General features: G+C 28.7%; 1 protein-coding gene across 12 annotated transcripts in view; it reads left to right on the plus strand.

The window, feature by feature from the left end:
* The window catches only part of LOC119602889 (disintegrin and metalloproteinase domain-containing protein 9), a 333,169-nt gene that overhangs the window by 165,999 nt on the left and 154,225 nt on the right, over positions 1 to 12,945 (plus strand). The window lies entirely within an intron of this gene.

Genomic DNA, 12,945 nt, shown 5'->3' on the forward strand with positions numbered 1-12,945 from the left:
CATTTTATTTATCTAAATTTTGTTTTTTATTTAATACATATTTGAATTTCAATAGGCTGTCATTTGTTTTTAGTTTTTAGATTTAAAACTGATAAACTAACACTATTAATGTTATTTTTAATCTTAAAAATTTGTCATCATGAAATGAAAATAAAATAAATATTTTTGGTTGAAATATTGGTTCTGAAATTAAAAATATCTAAAAACGTGGACACTTGGGGATATTAAGTAATCTCTAAGGTGTTAACAGTCCCATTATCGACTCTATTTGTATACCATGGATTTACAAAGGCTCTAGATTTCGAAATCTTAGTTAGTTAGTTAGTTTGTTAGTTAGGTAGTTAGTTAGTTAGTTAGTTAGTTAGTTAGTTAGATAGTTAGTAGTTAGTTAGTTAGTTAGTTAGTTAGTTAGTTAGTTAGTTAGTTAGTTAGTTAGTTAGTTAGTTAGTTAGTTAGTTAGTTAGTAGTTAGTTAGTTAGTTAGTTAGTTAGTTAGTTAGTTAGTTAGTTAGTTAGTTAGTTAGTTAGTTAGTTAGTTAGTTAGTTAGTTAGTTAGTTAGTTAGTTAGTTAGTTAGTTAGTTAGTTAGTTAGTTAGTTAGTTAGTAGTTAGTTAGTTAGTTAGTTAGTTAGTTAGTTAGTTAGTTAGTTAGTTAGTTAGTTAGTTAGTTAGTTAGTTAGTAGTTAGTTAGTTAGTTAGTTAGTTAGTTAGTTAGTTAGTTAGTTAGTTAGTTAGTTAGTTAGTTAGTTAGTAGTTAGTTAGTTAGTAGTTAGTTAGTTAGTTAGTTAGTAGTTAGTTAGTTAGTTAGTTAGTTAGTTAGTTAGTAGTTAGTTAGTTAGTTAGTTAGTTAGTTAGTTAGTAGTTAGTTAGTTAGTTAGTTAGTTAGTAGTTAGTTAGTTAGTTAGTTAGTAGTTAGTTAGTTAGTTAGTTAGTTAGTTAGTTAGTTAGTTAGTTAGTTAGTTAGTTAGTTAGTTAGTTAGTTAGTTAGTTAGTTAGTTAGTTAGTTAGTTAGTTAGTTAGTTAGTTAGTTAGTTAGTAGTTAGTTAGTAGTTAGTTAGTTAGTTAGTTAGTTAGTTAGTTAGTTAGTTAGTTAGTTAGTTAGTTAGTTAGTAGTTAGTTAGTTAGTTAGTTAGTTAGTTTCAATACTCTTCAATATTGAACTTTTTTGCAACATAATTCTGTTAAAACCAATTTGCAAAATTACAATCATTTAAATTTTAACAGAAATGCTAATTATATAATGGAATTATGCTAATTTCAAATTGAGTACAATTTGCAATTTGAAGATTTAGTCAAACAAGTTTTCTAAATCCCTAGCAAGCTTTTAGGCCTTAATAAACGTAAAAATTCCATCCTGTACTTTACACAATAACATATTTATTTATTCAAATTATAATTATTTTTTCTAGAATTTAGTAAATGTTATTGTTGCATTTTCATTTAAAACCATAAATATTTAAAAATTTCAACTAATTCCATATACATACTAAGTATATAAATATGTATTTGAAAAAGAATATTTTCCACATACAAATTTTCCAACATTTAGAGAAATTGTATGAAAACCTTGAGAGTTTATTAGTGAGCTTGTGTATAAAGTTAAAAAAATATTTTCAACATTCTTCTTCTAAACAAGTTGATAGAAATTCTAAAACAAAATTCAGGATTTGAGTAAATTGTAGGTACGTGAGTACTTGCTCTATGAATTAGTATTTAAAATGGCTTAAGAAGTTAAATTGTGTTTTTGTATACAGAGTGGGAGAAGAAAGAAGAGTAGAGTTTCTTTTTTCTTTATGCTTTTGGTCTAAAGTTGGTGTATATTTAATTCAAAAGTTATTATTGTTATTATTATTATTAACATGAACTGACAGAAACAAGGCCCCAAGGCTGACTTACTAAATTACATAATTTTCATGTACTCAAGTTGAAAACAACCTCAACCTTTGCTAAACTAATAAAGAAATACAAAAGATATGAAATGAAATATATGTATATAAATAACAACACATCAGCATCATCATCGTCATGTAGTACATGGACAGCATACTCGTTGGTGTTTTACATACATAACAAGGAAAACACCCTCTACCTGCTCCAACAGAAAACAAAAGCGAAGTAATGAACGCATATTTACTATGGACCAACCATCTAACCAACCGACCGACTGACATACATCTTATAAATTCTCTAAACATATTTAAAAGATAAAAATTTTTGTATATAATTTTGTTTTTTTTTATATTTTGTTGTATATTTTTGTCTATTCATTGCTAACAACATCTTTTAGTTAGATAATAACCATCTATATGTGTAGATCTACACTCGCCCTTAAATGATTTTAATGAAATGTTTATATACTATTTGCCACTGCTACTAAATACTCCGGCCACTTTACGTGTGCCATGAATATACATTATTTACCTTTTGCGTGCTGTTGTATGTACATAGGTAAATAATATATATATATATATATATATTATGACCATAAGACCAGTCAGATTTTTTTCTTAAGCATTAAAACTTAGTAAAAGTTCTTTAGAATTTTAAATTCAAACTAAATTCTAATGACTGTAAGCTAGAGATACAAATTTATAAACATACTCCTACAAACAATTCAGTAAAACTGAAAGTCAGTGTTTATTTGGTTATAGTATGAGTAGGTGTTTTTTTTCCATCATCTTCATCGTTCTATTATTCTTTTGTTTCCTCTCACCATAATTTTTTATTTGGGTCGTCCGGTTTAACAGACAGGAAATTAAGTTAAATTTTTCTTTAAGACATTTTTATTTAGAAAAAAAAAAAAAATAAATAAAGCAACAGCAAAACGAAAAAAAGAAACTGCCAGAAGAAACAAGAAAAATTTAAGAGATAATTTTTTAGACATGTTTTCTACCAACCTTAACCTTGCTATAATATATTTCTTCAGAAATTAAGACATCTTTTAGATTAATGTTATTAAATTTTTTTTTTTTTTTAACATAAGTTTCTAACAAAAAAATGTTAGAATAATAGGCGGGAATTAAGAATAATTTTGCTGTATTATTATATATTCTTAGAAAATGTTTATATAAAATTTCCACAATTTAAGTTCTTATCCACCACCAAAAATGTGTCAATTTTGCTTTCCAGGAACCTTAAGACCACAATGCATTTTACATTTTTCTTCATTTAACCAATTTTCTTCTTTTTCAATATTTGAACATTTTGGTTAAGAGAGAAAAACTTTAGATTTCTTTCTATATCGCCCAAGATTATAGCATCTAGATGGCATATTATGGAAATTAATTAAAATATAGTGAAGTCGATTTACCGATATTCGACTGTCCGTCAATCTTTCTATACGTACATGCATATGTTGAGATATGATAAAAATCCCGTAAAAACCAATGAGTACATGATCCATTAAGGTAATCCCAAAACAACTCCCCTGTAAACATTATTGGAGTACATAATCCGTTACTAGTATTATGAACCATGTTGCTGATCATGTACTGACATAATTTTAGCAAGGTTGTTGTTTTGAGATTACTCTATGTAATTCATAGATGGAATACTCGGTCCTCATCTAAAACATCACAATATTAAATGTGGTATGTTTTGGACAAGTCCTACCCAGCAGTTCGGTCGGCTGCTCAGTTGACTATTTAACATGTGCTTGTTCTACGAGGAAGTCAATCGTCACCCCATAGAATACGAAGAGACACACAAAAAGCTTAAGTTTGTTTTTGAATTGTTCACTCTCTCGCGTACAAAGGGGACGATTATCTTCACCTCGTTTACAAAGAGTACACATTTTTTATTTATTTATTTTTTTCATTGTCCTTTTCCGATGCATTTACTCTTTGAGGAGCCTTTGAGGAGTACCCCAGCAGTCCCGAATTGACCACTTGACATACCACTTATGGTGGCCCCTAGCCAGCCGACTACCCAGGTGACTAACCATTTTAACATGGGCTTGTCCTACGAGGAAGTCAATCGTCACTCTACAGTCTACAATGGGACTGACAATTGGGTCACATTCTAGCTCTTTTACTAGTTATTTTACTAGCTATTGACTTGTCCTAGGGGAAAGTCAAGTGTCCCCAAGTAGCTTGCCCAATCGACAGGTATTTCGGTTGGGTTAAATAACCGGTCCTTCGAATTATAACTCTAAAAACTACGGGTGTACAGTAAAGTGACGACTGTCTTCGCTCTCCATTACAAAGAGTAGATTCGTGATGAATGACCAAAAAAGTTCAAATAGGATACAACCAGCTGGTTAGACTTTAGTGGAAAATAACAATTGTATCTCCAATAGATGTGTATAATATCAACATTCTGAAGTACAATGGAAAAAAACCATGTTTAAGTGTCCCCTCACTCGTTTACCTAGGGTACAGTAAAGTGACGACTGTCTTCACTCTCGCTTACGAAGAGTACGTTGGTGACGAATAACCCAATATATAGAAATTAGGGTCAACCATATGGTTACACATTAGTGTAAATGTCTGTCTTTTACGTATGCATCGACTCTTTGCCGAACTGCTGGGACTCCTTACACGTATGTGTGTAATAGTCTCAAATTTTTGCACGGTATATATACATACATATAGTGAAAGCAATGTATTCTAGTGTAAATTATAAGTTACATTTTGCCTAAGACCAGAAATAAATGTTCCAGTTATACATATTCACATATTTCTGGTCCAAATTAACTTTTTAATCAATAAAAAAATTAACTTTTAAATCTCTTCAATACAATTTTTCTGTTGTCCTTTACTCCTATTGTTTTCTAATTTCAACTTAAGAATATGACTTTTATTAAGAAAACAAAATATATTTATGAGATATTGTATATAATTTGTTGTATAGCCAAACCAATTAATCAGGTGTTTGACTTGGTGGCATAAAACTACATACATATGCATGTGTAACTAACAAAAAACACATTATAAATAAAATAATATTAAACTATAAATTTTATTTGCCAGAAATTCCCATACATATATACTGGCAGATAATATTTGCCACATAAATACATAACTTTATAAACATTCATATACATACATACGAAAAGGAACATAAGTATTTGTTTATGTTAGCAACTATGGTTGTATGTACACATTGCTCTTAATATATTTATTTTGTATGTATTATTGTTTTGTTAATATTTAAATGAATTCCTAAACAAGCAACATCAACAAAATTTACCCTCAACTTTATCAACGTCATTAAGTTTAATAATACCGACGAAACACCTGTGTTGTGTTGCTGCTTACATTTTCACAGCGCTACACACACAACACCAAGATCCTTTAGAATAAACATATACTCAAGTAGTTGGGTATAAAATATATTTTTGCATATTAAAAGTGGAAATAAAGAAATTACTCTTAAGATTACTCTCGGTAGCATATAAGGGGAGGAGATATACTCATACTATATTTTTAAAATGACAAATTAGTAGTATTAAATTGACAGATATTTCTAACTGTAGGATATGATCTATAAAAAGTTATAACTCAGAATAATAACTTTAAATTAAACTAACTTGTAGATAAACTAGTAGAAAACAAGTTCAACAAATAGCCGATAAAGTGGTGAGTCCATGGACGAGTCAATAGAGAGTTAGATTAGTTAATATACTAAATATGGCGTCCACGGCCCTTAATATATTCACCGACAGCCAGAAGGCAATTAGGGCGATATCAGGTGATAGAATCTAAGAGCTTATTGGATTGTAAGGAAGCTTTAAATGAATACTTTCCCAGAGGTAAGGTTTACATCATATGGGTACCAGGCCACTAGGGAGTAGTCGGCAACGAAAGGGCGAATATAATAGCTTTAAATGGAAGGGAGCTAGAGGTAGTTCACCTGACGCACGCAAGACCATTCGACGCAACTAAAGCATCAATTAAAAATATGGGTGAGAGAATCCCATAAGGCCTCTTGGAATAATGGAACGGTGGGTAGAACCACAAAGATCATATGGGGTGACCCTGATGAGAACAAGACGAGAAATCTCCTCAAAATTAGCAAGACTGAAGTTAGTAAGATTGTACGATTATTTTTTTTCATGAAAGGCCCGATAGTGGCTTAGGTGTATTTCTTCGGATTTGATGTACTATTCATTCTTCTATCAACCAAACCTAACTTAATATACTATTCCATAAACTAATCGATAGACTAGTCCGTAGACTAATTTGAAGACTAGATTATTGAACAGTTAGTGCTGGTCTACACAAGGAAACTTTATTTGAGAAACTTTTTCTTAATTCTCTTTTAAAGTTTCCTTAGTGTCTACACATAGAAACTTTTGTTTCAGAAACTACTTGTTAATTGCATTGATTTGTTTTTGTGCGAATAAGAAGAATAACAAAACAAAACAAGTTTCCGAGTACGAGAATCTTCCTACCGTGAGAAAAATGAATGATATTTCTATCTCTTTCTCTCACACACAAAATCAAAAGATTCCTAAAAGAGGTTTTCTTGTGTAGACCAGCATTTAATAGACTAGTCCACAAACTGATCAATAAACTGGTTCAAATACTAGTTCATAGAGTAGTTAATAGAGTAGGGAATAAACCTGGCTAATTAACTAGTTCACAGGCTTTTTCGAAGACTAGTTCATAGAATAGTTGTTAGACTATTTAATATATGTAATATAACATTTCAATAAAATGGTCTATAGACTGAGTCTCAATAGAGTATTCAATAGAGTCTATTTACTGCTTTATTTCGAAATGTACGAAATCGAAGTATTATTTGAAAATATTATTTTCCATGCCAGACCAAATTTATTCCTTTGTTTTTTCTATAAATTATATTAAAATATAAAATGTAAGGTTTTTAATATCAGTACGTATACTTGATATTTTTATAATAAAAATAATCATACGTACTGTGGACATCAATTCTGACAATAATTTAGTCTAAATGACATTATTTTAAAATTGTAGTTCAATAGTGATCAATTGATTATAGATTATTATTACTGAGTCCATAGAAATACGTATACTTGATATTTTTATAATAAAAATAATCATACGTACTGGGGGCATTAATTCTGACAATAATTTAGTCTAAATGCCATTATTTTAAAATTCTAGTTCAATACTGATCAATTGATTATATATTATTATTACTGAGTCCATAGAAAGTTTATGTTGATAATTTTGCTAATATCGAGAATACCTAACCACTTCAAAGCAGGGATCAAAAGAAAATTTTTTTGCATATTTCAAATAAAGTTGTATTAATTGATTCATTTTGGTAATTATTATTACTTATAACGTCTGAAAACGAACAAAATCATACAAGTTTTGAAATAACTTCTTCAGTCGTTTTTCTAACAAAAATTTAAATATTTTAGAACATAAACGATGGGATCAATATATCTTAAGTCAAATACATCTTAAACAAATACATAGAGCATAAACAATGGAACATATGTATGAATATGTATTTATTTGAATGTTCTAATAATGATGGTTAAAGTTTTGTTACAGCTGAATTAAAGCTTAATTGTTCTTCGCTTTATAACTTCTGACTTTAAAGTATTTAACACTTGAGTTTTCTATTTTTTATTATGGCTTACTTGTTGGCCCTACGTTTTTTTGTTATTTTGAGTGTGTGCTTTCACAGCGTTTTTATTATTTTCATCTTAAAAATATCTTTTTAATATATGAAGTTTATAAAATTTAAATAAGTCCTTATGATGCTGCATATTTCAGTTTTTTGTTTTCTTTAGCAACATTTTGTTTTTCCTTGTTTTTTATAAATACAAACTTCTTAAATTTGTACCTGTATAGAAAATGTATTCCCATATATACACCACAGCCACTTGTATAAAATCTGTATTTTAAGCAGTTGTAAATTTGTTTTTTTTTTTTCTAAAATAAAAATCTTTAAGGGCTGTGCATACATTGTTTATGATTTTTAAGATAACATTATTCAAAAATATGTTTTACCTATATGCTGCGTAACAAAAGTATGTAGATATTTTATTGCTTTTTCTTGAGAGGGAAATAAAATTGCATATATTTAAAGGAAGTTTGTAAGTGTATTAAAAAAGTATTTAAAATGAGATTTAAAAAGTTGTTTGCAGTATAATATGCTTAAATCAAAAAGTTATTTAAATGAAATTAATACCTAATTAAAAATGAATTATTTTTATTTTATTTTTTTTTTTGCAAACATACCTGTTTATGTTTGTTTAGAGTCTGATTGCTGTGTGTCCAATTTAATACATATGTTTTATTAGATTTCTTTTAACATTAAATAAACTCAATGCCATTATTTAATTTAACACAAATCCTTTTAGCATTTAGGGCTAAAATTTTGTTTATCTATTATTTTCCTATTTTACAATCATACACAAACACTTCACATTAGTGAATATTGAAACAGGATGTTTTTTCGGGTTTTCTTTTTTGTTAAAAACTACAAAATATAGCTGTAAGTAACATTCAATTCAGCAAATTTTGTTTATACATCCGTTTCCGACAATGCTTCATTTTAATATCCGTTTCACCAAAGTACATGAAATCATCAGCATACCAACATATAAGCATACATGAGAGAAACTAAAAAAGAACACAACTAACAACAAATGCATGCACTAGATTATTTTTTATATGAGAAAATAAATTTACAAAAAAAAAAACTATATATAAAAATTTAAGTATGTGTATTTTTATGACACCTTATGCCACTTTTGTCGAGAATGTGTCAAAAGATTTAGAAAAAATTTAAATCTTTGTGTGCCAAAGAAAAGCAAGAAAATGTAAAGATTTTTGTTCTACAACAAATTGTTTGTTTAAGCTGGCAAAAGAAGTTTTCGTATAGTGATATTAACATGGTTTTTGGTTTCATGGTTTTGCTAGTGTACATTACGTATTATTATTGTATTTTTTTTTTTTTCTGTAAAACCGCTAAGCCAAACTCACATATTTAATGTATGATATTATTGAGTAAGGTAAAGAGTTAAATTCTTTTAAACCTGCTGCTGTATAATGGAAAATAATTACTTGTAGAAACATATTTACCAGCTCAAATATTCTTCCGTTGTGTGAACTGCAATTTGAGCGATTTATTATCTGGTAGACCGAAGGTATGGGGTACGATTCCCACCTGACGCACTGGTTAAGGAGCGCAAAAACAGACCAATAGATGGGTAGGCGTATTTCTTCGGATTTGATTGTGTATACATCCTCCTTTCACTAACTAAACTAACTAACAAACTAACTAAACTAACTAACTAACTAACTAACTAACTAACTAACTAAATACTAACTACTAACTACTCACTAACTAACTAACTATCTAACTAACTAACTAACTAACTACTAACTAACTAACTAATAACTAACTACTAACTCACTAACTAACTAACTAACTAACTAACTAACTACTACTACTACTAACTAACTACTACTAACTAACTAACTAACTAACTACTAACTAACTACTAACTTAACTAACTAACTAACTAACTAACTAACTACTAACTAACTAACACTAAACTAACTAAACTAACTAACGAGAATAACTAACTACTACCTAACTAAACTAACTACCTACTAACTACTACTAACTAACTCTACTAACTCGCTAACTAACTCCCTAACTAACTAACTAACTAACAACTAACTAACTAACTAACTAACTAACTAACTAACTAACTACTACTAACTAACTAACTAACTAACTAACTAACTACTAACTAACTAACTAACTAACTAACTACTAACTAACTAACTAACTAACTAACTACTAACTAACTAACTACTAACTAACTAACTAACTAACTAAAACTAACTACTACTAACTACTAACTAACTACTACTAACTAACTAACTAACTAACTACTAACTAACTAACTAACTAACTAACTAACTAACTACTAACTAACTAACTAACTAACTAACTAACTAACTAACTACTAACTAACTACTAACTAACTAACTAACTAACTAACTAACTACTAACTAACTAACTACTAACTAACTACTAACTAACTAACTAACTAACTAACTAACTACTAACTAACTAACTAACTAACTAACTAACTAACTAACTAACTAACTACTAACTAACTACTAACTAACTAACGAACTAACTAACTAACTAACTAACTACTAACTAACTAACTAACTAACTAACTAACTAACTAAACGAACAAAACTAACAACTAACTAACAACAACTAACTAAACTAACAAGAACTAAACAAACTACAATAACTAACTAAAGACTAACGAACGATAACGAAACAACTAACTAACTAACGAACTAACTAACAACAAACTAACTAACTAACTAACTAACTAACGAAGAACGAACCGAACTAACTAACTAAACTAAAAACTAACGAACTAAATAACGAACAACGAACTAACAAATAACAAAACTAAACTAACTAACTAATAACTAACTAACAACTAACTAAACTAAAACAACAATAACTAACTAACTAACAAAAACGAACACAATAACTAACTAACTAACTAACTAACAACTAAACTAACTAACTAACTAACTAACTAATAACTAACGAACTAACTAACTAACGAACTAACTAACTTTAACTAACTAACTAACTAACTACTAAATAACTAATAACTAATACCGCACACATTTAAGGAAGAAATGTTTGTGTATGTCCTTTTTATATCGTTGAACTTCGTGAGAGGTTTATATATAAGTTCGCTAGTCTGTTACGTTTTCCTCAGAGATATATTTTATATTTATCAAAAATATAAAATTATTTCAAATAAATTAAATATTAAGGACTTAAAACGTTGAAAATTATAAAAAAATTTTATTAAAAAAAAATTTTTTTAAATATCCTATGGTGAAGAGTATAAAAGATACGGCCCAAACTTACACCAAACTTGCTTGTTTAATAGTATTAATACTAAATATAAATTTTTCTGTTATAATTGGTTTAAAAAGTCCTCTATTTCCATTTCTAATTACTTACTTAAAGAAATTTCCAAGAACCTTTTTGAAAATCTATAATTTGCACATGCCTTTGTATATCAAATGTAAATTTATATTCTTGTCCCAACGTTTGTCATGTGTTTATGTAATACTGCTAATCTCGATCAATCAGAAAATACTCGGGGATTACTAAAGCTTTTAAGAAGCTTTAATGTTTGTTGTATTTCTTTTTAATTTATTTTTTTACTCTGTTTCGGCTAGTTTGTACATAAGTTCTGAATTTGGTTACTGCTGTGGGTATTATGTCCTCCCTCTTTCTTTCTCTGTCTACTGCAGATTTTTTACATTTTACGTTTTTTTATGTATTTATGTGATTTTTTTTTTTCCATTTGCTGCCAGTTTTTCCTTTTGTGTGTACAATGAGAATATGTGGCTTTAGATTAAAGTACTTTTTAAATATGGAACCTTTTTTTAACATACATTTACATAAGCATAATGTTTCATGTAATATGACTAAAAAATATTCACAAACATACATTGATATAATGTATGGCTGAGAGTTTTTGTGTGCCCAGCAGGACTCTCTGTTTCATCTTTTTAGTTTGACCCAAAGGTCTTACTACTTAGATGATTTATATACTCTTATTAAGCTAGAGTTAGGGACAATTAGTTATTGTTACTTTAATGACCATAAGTAATGAAATGTGGAACCACTGCAATCAAGAAGGAAGAGAGTAAAGTTGAAAGAAGTTTTTGTTACTTTAGTGTTCCCAAGAAATCATTGCTACTTTAGGCTAGTAAAACTATTTCAGTCAATTAAAATAATTAAATCTATTAAAAATTTAATCAAATTTTTAAACTTAGGTTTTAGACATCGAGATAATGATATTTAAAAAAGAAAATATATCTGTGTTTGTAATTGAGAAGTGTGACGTTAATCTGAAGCATCTATATTGGGACTCCCTTCCACAACTGCAGAGTTTGTACTTTTTACATACACGCACGCACATGTCTACACAACGAACGTTTGTATGTGGTTGTCACAATTTTTGTTTGATATCAGTGCTGCTGTTGCTGCTACTAACTACCCTGCAGTTCAGGATAGCTATCCTAAATTAGGAAATAGATATACTGTAGTTTCACAGTTCATAGCCACACTAAACTTAAATGAATAATTAACTCTGCAATAAATTTTCATACAAAATTTTTTCTATAAACCTTTTATAAACGTTTATGAATAAGAAACTAATTCATGTACATTTAATTACACAAGATAAAGAATTTTCAAAGAAACTCTCTAAACTACTAAGAGTCAAAAGAGTGACAATTGACTTCATGCTAGATTACTTTGGGGACACAAAAATTACTGTGGTTTTCCTTTTTTCCTAACAACCCCATAAGTGATACCTTGAATCCTTGCAAAACAGCTAGACAATCCTGTTATTTTCATCAAGTGTTGATGTTGCTATAGTTGTCTTCCATCATCATTCAACTCTCATTCCATTGAGAAAATTATGTCCCTTCTTTTTTCTTCTGCATCCTTCACACAGCTTTTAAGCGTTACCTCCTTCTCGTAATCATATATGAACATTTTTCCCTCAAAAACCACTAGTTTCATATTAGAATATAATAAAAATTCATAAAAGTAGTTGTGCATGTGTGTGTGTCAAATAAGATTATTTGCCTGAATGTTTGTCTAAATGTTGGTTGCGTGTTAGAAATACTGAGTGGGTGGTGTATTGCTTGCGTAAGTGGGGGGTTAGTTTATAGCAAACATTTAACATATGTTACAACATTGGTTATGGATGCGTTAGTATGTGTTGGGGATTTACAAAATTAAATTTTAATTTAATCATTGTATAAGTGTAACTGCGTCTGTATGTGTGGGTGTGGGTTTTGTTACATTTTTTCATTTTTTTGCTGCATATTAAAAAGTTCTGGTGAAAAACCTTTTCTTTTTTTAACTTTTTGCTCCCTTTGGTTAGTTGTCATATTGTTGGTATTTATTTAATATTTAAGCAGAAG

Source organism: Lucilia sericata, unplaced genomic scaffold (assembly GCF_015586225.1).
Source record: "Lucilia sericata isolate MDLA Ls3-8-SP2 unplaced genomic scaffold, ASM1558622v1 Contig000260F_arrow, whole genome shotgun sequence".
In the NCBI taxonomy this organism is placed as follows: domain Eukaryota; kingdom Metazoa; phylum Arthropoda; class Insecta; order Diptera; family Calliphoridae; genus Lucilia; species Lucilia sericata.